The sequence below is a fragment of the Amblyomma mixtum genome, chromosome 9 (assembly GCF_055824585.1).
Source record: "Amblyomma mixtum isolate Tamu chromosome 9, ASM5582458v1, whole genome shotgun sequence".
NCBI classification, from domain to species: domain Eukaryota; kingdom Metazoa; phylum Arthropoda; class Arachnida; order Ixodida; family Ixodidae; genus Amblyomma; species Amblyomma mixtum.
Genome location: NC_143020.1, coordinates 33,340,898 through 33,352,977, shown reverse-complemented (window position 1 = coordinate 33,352,977; position 12,080 = coordinate 33,340,898). Strand labels below are relative to the sequence as shown.

At 49.8% G+C, this 12,080-nt stretch overlaps 1 protein-coding gene across 1 annotated transcript in view; it reads left to right on the top strand.

Annotated features, from left to right (window-relative positions):
- Positions 1-819: 819 nt before the first annotated feature.
- LOC149328695 (uncharacterized) overlaps positions 820-12,080 on the top strand; it is a 186,011-nt gene continuing 174,750 nt past the window's right edge. Inside the window, exon 1 of the mRNA XM_089559643.1 lies at positions 820-1,236. The gene's annotated coding sequence lies outside the window, so the exon portion shown is untranslated. The remainder of the gene's footprint in view (positions 1,237-12,080) is intronic.

The window sequence follows — 12,080 nt, the reverse complement described above, 5'->3', positions numbered from 1 at the left end:
TGCCCTTTGAACGCAACGCTTTTTGAGGAAAGGATATGGCGCAGTAGTTCTCTGTCATCTGGGTGGACACCCGAACCGCACCGTACAGGAAGGGAGGAACGCCACCAGCCGTTCGGCGCGAAGCTACCGGCGCTTGTATGCTTGTAGGCCGGTCCTGTAGGAGGGCTTAGAGAGTCTCGTTAAATCTGGTAGGGTGCCCGGATGCTCTCGTTTCAGCTCCCGGATGTGTGGAATTATAGTGCCTAGGCACTATAGTGGAATTCAGTGCCCGGATGTTGGCTCTCGGTCTCGGCGTGACGTCACTACACTGCCAACAACGGGAGCTAAAAGCATTTCATGCTTAAAACGAAATGACAGCCCCAGTTATGGTGGTGGTGGTGAAAAACATTTATAATGTAATAAATATTTACAGAGAGGTGATTGGGGTAGGCCCTATTGGCCCTTTCCCCTAACAATACTAGGTGGAGCCTCTATTCCGGGGCCCCATTGGCAAGCAACGCCGCCCGCGTCCGGTGAACCAAGGCCTTTTGGGTCTTTAGGTCCTGACAGCCGAGCAGGGCCGCCTCCCAGTCCTCTCTGGTGGGGTTGGGGGTGCCTGGGTTATTTATGGTGCCTGGGTGTCCGCTCGGCCAACAGGGGGTGTTGACACGGCGCTGGCAAAGAGACACCCTTGGACCAATGACATGGTGGCGCCGCCTCTTGGATGTCCGCAGAAACTGAATACCAAGTGGAAGCAATAGTGTTGCTAAACCACAAGAGATGGCGCCACCCCGCCAAACCGGCTTGCTGACGCATTGTTCCGCAGAGCATGGCCTAGAACAGGGCTGGCTAGATTCGGTGTATCTCCCTCAGCCGCCGGAGAAGCGTCGTCGTTGTGTTGTTGCCCGCCGGCGTCTCGGAGGCAGGGAGAGCCCGCGCGCTGCTTGCCCGTTGTGTGTGTCGTCCCGCGTGCGCCGGCGTCGAACCGGCGTGTCTCTCCCGTGTTGTCGTTTGCTGCTGCTTCTGTGTTGGCCTCGTCTCGTGTGTCTCGACGAGGTGTCGTGTGACCGTGTGTCGTTCCCAGTGCGTCGTGATCCGTGCCCGTTCATTCTTGCTTCACGAGAAAACGACAACATCCGCGAGTCCGTCGTCTTTCTTCCCAGACCAGCGGCGTCTGTGAGGCGAACAATGCGCCTTTGGCGCGGTGCGTGAAAGGGACGTCAGACGCTTCACAACTGCCGGATTCCAAAAAACAAGGTAAATATCTTCCCGAACGATTTGTTCATTTCTGTAATCACTTTTTTTGCTAGCGTTCCGGCGTCAGCAGTTCGCGACAGCGTTCCCAAACAACAAAAGGCGGCACTGGGCGAACGGTAGTGGCGATGTATGGCGTTCAGTTTTGACAGCCGTGGTCATAGTTGACGGTTGTTTGTCTGTGCGCTGTAATTTTTTTTTTTTTTTTTGTGATTGGCACGACGCGTCGTGCCCAGTGAATGGATTCGGCGTTGGTGTTTATTTTCCCACGATGTCGGGACGACGCGCTCCCGTGTTTCCGAGAACGCAGCTTGCGGCGGCGCGCAAGCGTCACGAAGTTTGACTTGGTTCGGGGTTCTCCGGCAGCGCGCTCTGCACGTGGTTCGTGACTAGCTGTAGCTCGCGGCGATATCGGCCGCTGCCCACTGCCGGAAACGGGCGGATTGTGTCCGTCTTTGGGGCAGTTCGGTGATTTCCGGTCTGCATTCGCGACAGCTGTGCCAGCGCGCACGTAAAATCCTCACTGTTCACGTATTTAAGAGATGCAAATTGATCTTTTATTTACCTCTGCAGGAGTGCAAGGCATTAGTGAGCACGCCTGTGTTATTCTAGCCAGGATTCGTGCTTTCGTACATGTATTGCAGTCTTTCTTGCTGTCACTAAATGCAAGGCTTAAGGTAACGAGAAAGATATGTTCGCGTTGCGTATTTATAAAAGTTTTTATTGATTCTTCCTGTAATTAATTTAACCACTGTTACCACGGGAACCCGTATCTGATCGCACACACCGTTTCTCATAGCCCAGCTCTAAAATAGCACTACATATCCATCTGAAGATCGCGTCAGCGCCGCATAAGACCATTCGAGACGTGTTTACTAAAGGGCCTGCGTTCTACTATACGTATGAACCGTAAATAGCCGGTAAATGCACTTCCGCCAAGCCTATATCAGCGAGCACCGGTCACTTATCAGTGAGCAGGTGTAGAAAGTGCATTTGATGTCATAGCGCTCGGCCGATTACCTCCCCCTGGTACGAGGATGTGTCTGCAGGGCAAGACGTGACAACTTTCGTAGAGCGGAGCTCAAAAACGGATCCCGTATCATCCGCACGCTTCTGTCCTTTATCCGTATCGCTTTCTCACGACGCCCCAGTCGATTAGGTGGTCGTCTGCTTTCGACGCCATATCTCAGCTTCCGTCTTCGAGCCGGAAATGGCTTCTTCGATTTCGAGTTTCCGAGAGCTTCCTTCTGCGGCTTCTGGTGGGATAAGCGAGCTAATCAGCGTAGCGAGTGATCTCGTTAAGCGCTGAAATCGAATCAGAGAAGCCTGCCTTTGAGTACATTACTCGCGGAACGTCTCGTGGTGGTCCGTTTCCGTTCTGTGTTTGTTTGTCGCCCTTCCTATTCCATTTCCTTTGGCCTGCTGATGAATAGCGATGTCGCATAGGAACGGAACGGTAGGAGCATCACGCGCGGAGGACTCGCTTCCGTTGCTTGGAAACGGTCTCTCCGGCATCGACTGTGCGCGGAGGGGGTGTTGACCTACATTTCCCACCGCGGCGGGGCGCTCAGTGCATCTCCGTTTATTTTTTTTTTAATTTTCTTTATTCTTTCTTCAATTCCGATTCCACCGGCGTCGTTCCTTACTCGCCTGCCTCGGTTCCTGCTCGTCTCGATACGGACCCGCGAATTTCGGTGCTCTTTCGCGGGCTTCTAGGCCTCGTATTGCCCGACGTTCCGACCAAGAAATGGAAGGGCGGCTTTTTGCCGGCTTCTAAATCTCTCGTTCCGTGTAGTTTCTCTGCCTATATATATATGTTTTATTCTTCGCAGTTGTCCGCGCAATTTTTCATTCGTGTATTTTTGTTTAAATTCGAAGTTTTTGGTTTGTTTTTCTCTGAAGTTCGTCGGACCGTGGCGATCGGCTGGTAACGGCCGAACCGTATGATTGCAGATCGGCGCGCGGCCGTCGTCTTGTGTGTATGGCCGCGTGAACGTAACGCTTGATCGGCGTTCACCGATGCGTGCCTACGTAGTAAAGTACGTGACTGTGACTTGTATAGTAGTAGCAGCCGCGCACCTCAGATGTTTTCAACGTGGTGTTTGATTCCGCCGGCTTCGCGAAAGAAAAAAAGACTGCTAGGTGCGACGTCGTTGAGCCTTGAGAAGTCAGCGCCAATGGCTGTAGGAAAAAAAAAAGAAAAACGTTGATGAAAAGTGATCTTTATGGACCCGTTGTGGTCTCGATTCTCGAAGCGCGGTTGTTTCCACGCTACCTCAATGACCCTGTATATGGTGGCGCCGTCTTGACCTTCCAGATTTGACAGTTTGTGCGTTTTTAAGTTTGACGCGTAGAGGCCATCGGCAAAAGCGTTTTTTTTTTGCTTTGATCTTCGGCGTAAGGGCGAGTCAAGTGTGAAGTGGGTCAGGGTTCAGCGTTTTTGACGCCTATTGAACTTCGGCGGGTTCAGAAAGTGACTGACGGGCGGGTGAGGGGGGGGGGGGGGGGGGGTCGGCTGGGTCGGAGTAAAATTGCCGTTTTCGGACAAGCCCCCGGCCGTCGGCGATAACACGACGCAGCTGCTGGGCGGATTCCTGGTTGATTGTTATCTCTCCGCTGCTTCAGATAGCGCGGGCGTCAGTCTACCCGTCAGGCCGTACTGCTTTAACCTGATGACTTTGTGACATCGTTCCCGGGGGGCTGTAACTGCATTGTTATATGGTGGGACCGATAAAAGACGGAAGGTTGGGAGGTCGTGCGATGCAAGGGAAACGCGTAAAAGCAACACTTTTGTCGCTAATAACCTTAGAGGCGGTGGAGCCCGGTCAAGACCTTTGGAACCCACAGGAGCTACCTACGATCGCGGCGCCATCCTGCGTAGAAAAGTAAAAGCGAAGAAGGAAACGTCCAGGCAGCTTACAGTGTTTGAACTGTTATAAAAAAGGGGGTTCGTCTGGATTTCCTTTTTTGGATGGATGTTTATATAAGGTGGTCAGGTATCGAGACCATAAATATCCTGCTGCAAAACTCAGTGCCCACGGTGGTCAAGGCGATAAACAAAACCCGCTGCTGCTGATGCGATATATCTTTGATGGAGGAATTAAATCAATAATCTGACTCAACGGAATCGGTAAAGCACTCCACTTTGATTTTGCAAATCTTGCTAAATCACTCTTATTGGCAGAGACGGGTGTTAAAGCTCAACGACTGTTCACCTTTGAACTGCACTGTCTATCTGCGTCGCTAGTTTCTTTTTTTTTTAGTTTTGCTCATTTTGTGAAAGAGGCGCCCATGATGGAAAGGCTTTTCAGGAGGACCACGTGACAGTGGTGTTAGCGTAGGCGGCCTTGTCAAAAGCCCCCTTTAACACTGCGCGGCTCCCAGTGACGTTCTGTACGCTTGGCTGTTGTACTAAGTAGTTCCGGAAGATGCAATTGGGTATGAAACTTGTGTACGGATTAAAACGCTGACAAAAGACGACACGGAAGACTGAGAAGGCACGAACAACGCGCGCAGAGCATAAATGAACGGAAGCCGGCTATCCCAGTTCGCCGTCTTCTTAGGCATTAAAAGCCACAAAAATATCTTACACTGTTTTCTCTTTGCCAATCCTGCGGCGTAGACGCATACCAAGGCACGGATAACTCCTTTTGTTCTCCGCAATTATTCGAACGCTACTGACCACCGCCAGGTCGCGTCCTTCGGTGGCGCTGAGGAGCTGATCGCTTTCTCTTGATTCTGTCCAGGAAGGCTACATGCCATAATGTAGTCGCATACAACGCAGGAACGAGGGCGGCAAATGCAATTCGAGGGAGGCCCTCCATTCACTGTCGCGGTATCGTGACAGGAGATTGACTACGGGCTAACCGCGGCGTCATCAAAAATCGGATCCTCGTTCTTGAGAGAGAGAATTTAGCCGGCGTTTAAAAATCGCTCGCATGCTACTCTGCGTAGGGAGGGGAATTTGGGAGATAAAGACAGAAGGAGAGCAGCGTGGAAGAGGTAAAAGAAAAAAAAACGAAGATAAAATGCGGCCATGAAATGGGTACTAAGGATGCAATGGCGAGCATTGATGTAACCTATGGAATGATGGAGTGCATATTCACACAAATGGGCTGACGAAGTTCACTGCATGAAGAATGCATTAAGGTAACGTGCAAGTGAATTTAGAGCTTATCGAGATGTCCAATGTCTTTTAAATATGTAAAAAGAAAGTTCATTGCAAGTCTCTGTTGCCTGAAGCAGGCTAAGGGACCTAAAACTTTGTCCATTGTTAGGGGCACTGGGCAGAGCTTCTGCATGCAATGTTCATAGTACGCACGCTCGTTAGCATACGCAGGGCACTCAAGCAGGATATGTTCCACAGTTTCTATCGAGGCACAGTTGTCACAATGCGGACTGTTCATTTGTCCAAAACGGTATCGCAAGCCGTTTGTATATGCAGCATTCAGACGAAGTCGATGATAAAGTGCTTCCAGTTGTCGAGGAATTCTGGGTGAGAGTATTGATCTGAGATGTGGGTCGATTGAGTGAAGAAATTGGTACTGATCTGTCGGCAAACTCCAAAGCCGATAGGTTTCTTCGTAAGCAAAACTTAGCCATTTGGGACGCATCAGATTTCGTGAAAAAAAGTTCGAATATATCTCCGATGTTGATGGCCCTTACGGGCCATGAGGCTTTGGTGTGCGCACACTAGGGAACGTATTCATCGTGTCGTGTTCCACGTCGAAGGGATCGAGCTCGTAACGGAAAGGGCGTGCGCAAAGACAGCGCTGAGGTTTGGCCATGCTTTTCCTGAGCTTCAAGAAGAGATACAAGCCCGTGTGCTTATCGCTGCAGTCCGGGGGAAAAGGGCCACCGGCATTGGGAGTGAATTGTTTACAGTCCTTCGCCGCACCGTATCTAAAATTCAGAGCGCACTTAAAGGGGCCCAGAAATACAATCTTTGTTAACTGTTTTGCCTGTTGATTGCATACAGTGAGTTATAATGGTGCTACTAGCGTCTGTAATACCGCGTACATTCCGTTTTTTAATATTTTTAATGTCCTCCCAAAAACAACTTCATGGCTCTGATGGTGTCGCCACACAGTGGCGGGTTTTTAGCAGCGGATATGACATCACCTGGCGCGAGCTTGAGGACCGGACAGACAGTAAATATACTGCAAATTGTGTGAATAAATAGAGACACATTTTGTCACCTGTCTGCGTTCTATATTAGATCAACAAAAACAACTTGCTTGTCTTAGATAAAAGCCCTGCAAAGCAAGTAAAATAGAAATACACCACCAGGGGCGCTCTGGCATGGAAACAACGCTGCCAGTCTCAGCATGAACGAGTTACAGAGAGCAGGCAACCATGGAGTGCAAGCTTCCGCGACGTGCTCTGGCTGGCTGTTTTGATTGGTTGCGCCAGGTGCCGTCATTGGGAGAGCGGAATAGGAGTGGGAAGCCCCGCCAAAATCGAGTTGAGGGCAGCGTTTTGTTTGCTTGTATTTTGAAATTTCTCCACTGAATAACTCCCGTTCCTGTGCATCGATTCCTGTAATTCTTTTTAAGTCAGCATCTGTGTGACATAAAGAACCCACCTGAAGTATAGCCAGTATCCCCCCAGGCAGTGTTTCGCAGCCCCTTTAAGACTGCGTATTTGCTGTGAAGACGAAAGCATTTAGCGGCAGCTCGATGAACACTTCCTCGGCGTACGTGCGGAGCGCGCCGAGCCCCGCTCCACGCCGAACGTCGAAAAGATGCGTGCACCTCCATGCTGCCTTGTCGCACTGGCGCTCTCCCCCTCACGAGCCGACGGAAGGAATGTCAAGCCGTGAACCAAAGATGGTTGGGGAGATGAAAGGATTCCAAGAAAGCTTGGAGGAACCTGAAAGAGCTGCCAGCCATTAAGAAAAGAGTCCCCGGGAGCCCCACAATCCTCCGATCGTTGTAAGCCGCACCCCGCTTCCGACGCGCGCGCGAGAGCCTGTGCGCAGGTGCCGGCATGAGACGTGAGCGTCGCGCATGCGCACACAGGCTTCAGCGTACGCCCGTGCGCGTAGGCGCTCCGAGCACCCGTAGCGCCGTAGATGCGTCCATCGGGTTGGCGTTTTATTGTGTCGTCGTGGCCGTTCGACGTCCACGCAGGTTTCGCACTGAGAAATGATTTCTTAGTCCGCAGCAGCTAACCAGAGAGGTGATGAAAGCGTTCCATATCCACTCGTGTCGAAATTGTCAGCTAGCCATCCCTCTCGCTGTCGAAGAAAGAAATAGGTTAAGTTGTGATCTTTCCCCTCTCTCTTGATGTTATTGAGAGGTAAATGATGTCAGTGATCGTATAGGACGCGCAAGGTCTTACTGGTTCGAACTTGCTCGATTACATTACTCGACGGCAGCTTCAGGGAGGGGATAACTGTTTATTTACACTTAAAAAATAAAGTAGGTCAGGAGACCAAGAAGGAAAAAGCTGTTTATAGATGACTGTTGGCAGAAAGGTCTGACGAAGACATCCCCTGGTTCCCCCAGAACAGCGTCTTTACATCCCTGTGTCCTTGTCCTCAGTTGGGACAGCAACTGATTGGGTAATTTCCCAAGCGCTCGTTCAATCAAAGCTTGAGGAAAGGACGACAGAGCAAATCGAAGATATGGGAAAGAAGTATTCCCCATCCTATACTCCACATGTAAATTCGCTCTCCACTAACTTAGCAAACACCCTCATTTTCCCACGCTTCCGCATATTTGCAGACTCATAAGAGACAAGCATAGTACATACGGCCGCCGCGGTGGCTCAGTGGTTATGGTGCTCGACTGCTAATCCGAAAGACGCTGTTGCGATCCCGGCCGCGGCGGCCGAATTTCGATGGAGGATAAATTCTAGAGGCCCGTGTGCTGTACGATGTCAGTGCACGTTAAAAAACCCCAGGTGGTCGAAATTTTCGGAGCCCTTCACTACGGCGTGTCTGATAGCCTGAGTCGCTTTGGGACGTTAAACCCTATGAGCCAAACCAAACCATAGTACATACACGAGTTCGTCGAAAACCGTCAGAACTTCGGGGACCCTCGCATGCACAGTCGCCGGGCGAGCACAGCCTGTCTGTCGAACAAAGCTAGTCCCCCGGGTCTCCACTGCCTATGGTCCTCACTTCAGAATGGCATGCGCTAACGAGCGGTCGTCGCCACCTGCGAAGCTATCGTAGGAACCGACTTGTAATAAGGGAGTAATTACTCATTGACGTCCACCCAAGCGCAGCCATACGGCTACAAAGGAAAGCTGTTCAGCTTTCTCAGAAACTTCGCAGTTAAAGAAAAATTCGTCCTGGTCCGGGGTTCGAACCGGGGACTACCGCTTCACCGGAGTAGTCGCTCTACCAACTGAGCTAACCGGGACGGCAAGCTTATGGTAGGGCTAGAGTGAATCGATCAATAACTCGAAGTGGAAACAGTGTTGACCAAATGTTTAGGGTAATCCCCCAAGGTGGAGTAGATTTGTAATAAGGGAGTAATTACTTGAAGGAAGAAACAGCGCGACGAAACACGGACACGCGAAGAAATGACACACACACGAGCGCTGTGTGTGTCATTTCTTCGCGTGTCCGTGTTTCGTCGCGCTTTTTCTTCCTTCAAATGCATTACCAACTAGCCCGGAACCTTGCTCTTCTGAGTAATTACTCATTGACGTCCACCCAAGAGCAGCCATGCGGCTACAAAGGAAAGCTATACAGCTTTCTCAGGAAATTCGTAGTTAAAGAAAAATTCGTCCTGGTCCGGGGTTCGAACCCGGTACCACCTTGACGATAACGCCATCCAGGAACGCCACAAAAAACAACACCTGCATCCGGCGGCGGCGCTGTAGAGTAGGGACAAAGGGGCGCAATGGGGGAGGACTGGTTGCTTCCGGCGTGCTGCAGCTCTTAGGGTGGGGGCATGGACAAAGGAGGCGCCCTCCTGGTTTCGTGGAACACTTTGCTTCTCGAAGGCGTCTCTATACACCGCCAAGCACTCCGACCAGCACTGTCCTCAGTACTGGCTGGGGCTCTCCTTTTTGTCCCCCCCCCCCCCCCCCCAGTTTTGACAGTTTAACCACGGAGCCAAAAATAAATAACAGTACACAAACATATGGCGCTCCTTCCGTAAGTGGGATGCCTCTACTGCCGCGCGCGATAGGCTGTCTTAGCTTGGCCGTACGCAGCGGGCTTACCTACGCCGGAGCGTTGCGGGTCGCGATTGCGCATGCGCAGAACGTTAGTACGCACGTATCGTGCCGTTGCGTGCACGAGCTACGGGCATGGCGGCGCCCTGCTCGCCCGCTTCGGAATAAATGCATGTCACCGCTGGATTCTTAGACGCGATAGCTCGCTCAAATGGTAGCGGTTCGCTTTTATTTCGCGCACTCTAGCCCACGCGTAGAGGTATAACCGATAACTAGCCCCTGTTTTTCAGATAATTTGGCGACTTTCAAGCTCTTAGGCCTAACTAAATGCGGTGTGTTTACCTCGCCAGAACGGCACCTGGCGAAGCAGTTGTCTAGCTTTTAGTCATTTGTTACATTTTGTTCTATTTGCATAGTTTTTCTTCTTAGAACGAAAAAAGGCTCGCAGTGCCCCCGCACTAGTTATCAGTAATTACTTATTAAAGTTTCTTCAACGCAGCGTTCATGTGCTTTGGCGTCTTCTCACTAGATGGCGCTACCGTTTGCGCGTGCCCTTGAGGGACGCTACGGCACGGCCAACTAAAAGTGTTGTGTTTACACTAGGTGTGTGCGAATATTCGAAATTTTCGAATATAATTCGAATATTAGAATTTTGCTATTCGTATTCGATTCGAAATGTAAGTATTCGTGTTGTTTCGATTATTCGATCCCATGCGAATATTCGTATTTAGCCGAATATTTTATTGCGAGCACCGGCGTACATTTCGGTGCACAAGTCCAATCGACAGAGACATAACAACATGGCGACGTCCAGAGCCATGCGTAATGTTGGGCCATGCCGTAGCTGACCGTGCTTGGGAGCTTCTCTGTGGCTATACCTGCGAAGCTGGTATAGTCAAAGCTCTGCACGAAGTACCTAGCAATACCTGCCCCTTCAGTGCCAAGTGAGAGGGAATTACCTGTCTCTGGAGAAGTCGTCTCAGCTAGAAGGGAACGACTCCTGCCTGACCATGTGGAGCAGCTGGTTTTCCTTCACAACAACCTTTAATGTTCATCCCAGGAACGCGCTTTTGCGCTGATGGCATGCTAGATTCAATCAGTGCTGTGTACTGGCCATTTGCTGTGAAAATTCCGCTCTTCTAAGAATAATGTTCTAGACTTCGATACGTTCTGTGCAGCCACACACACCTTTTGTGTTCATTTACTTATTGACAGTTGAGCTGTGATGTTCTTGGATGCTCAAATAAATGTTTTGCAGTGGTTAAATGCGTCTTTCCTTGATTATTCGATATTCGATTCGATATTCGGAACTAAGTATTCGTATTCGATTCATATTCGAAAAATTTGATATTCGCACACCCCTAGTTTACACTATTTGCAGCGTACACAACGAAGTAAGCGATGCGTGCGCAAGCTTACTGCGTACGCCCAACTAAAAGTGTCTATTCTGACTCTGCTTTCTTTGTAAGCTGAAATCGATAGCTGTTAGTTTTTGTTAATGTCGTTGTTGTTTCTTCTATTCGGTTCGTTTCCAGTAAAACAAGTTGTGGGAACGGCGCATGTCCTGTGTCTTCTTTCTTCGTGTGCGTGAAGTGTTTGCGCCCACAAAACGTCGTGAACAGCTTCCAACTCGCACATCTTTCTATTCTGTTGAACTAAAGTGGCTAATGCCTTTGAAAATGGCAGTTGATTTCGCAGGGGGCTGGCAGGGGAAAGGACAGTAAGCACTGAATAATGGATTAACCACGACGTCATCAACTGGAGGGTCTCCTTTGACGGGCATTTTCGCTTCGTTTTTTTTTAGTTGCATCCGAGTGCAGTTAATGCGCTATTTAGCTTCCTGATATCCAGCTTTTTTTTTTTTTACCAATTATACAAAGAGCAGAAATTGGATGAAGCTGCCCTCAGCTCACTTTTAAAGGAATATAGGCACATAATTTTGGTGGCATGTTTTCTTCTCTACAACGATTACTCTGCATCGCCTACGAGAGCTAAATAATTTGTAATCGAATTTTTCTGTCATGCTGTTTAGGTTTCAACAGCCGAACGATGGCTGTGACGCCGAAGTGTGGTTACATGTAACGCGAGGCATGAAAAAACTGCGATATAATCGGTGCTTCAGCGTTTTAATACACTACAGTGCTGAAGCCAGCCTTCCCCAGGAACCGGAATGACAGTGAATGTAGAAGCAGCGATCGTAGTTTTTTCATGCCTCACTGACCTATAACCACACTTTGACGCCACAGTCATCGTTCAGCTGTTGCATCCTAAACCGAAACAGCACTGGAAAGAGATTCGATTAATTACTCATTGACATCCACCCGAGCGCAGCCATACGGCTACAAAGGAAATCTATACAGCTTTATCAGAGCTACTGCTCCGGTGAAGCGGTGGTCCCGGGTTCGAGCCCCGGACCAGGACGAATTTTTCTTTAACTGCGAAGTTTCTGAGAAAGCTGTACAGCTTTCCTTTGTAGCCGTATGGCTGCGCTCGGGTGGATGCCAATGAGCAATTACTCCCTTATTACAATTCTACTCCACCTTGGGGGATTCCCCTAAACATTTCACCAAAGAGATTCGTTTATAAATTGTTTAGCGGTCGTAGGAGAATACCGCGTGGTAATAATCCATGTATAATAAATGTCTTACGCATCACTACAGGGAATAAAACACGCACCCAGAAGTTAGGTAGCTATACTCCTTTTACGCGCCTCA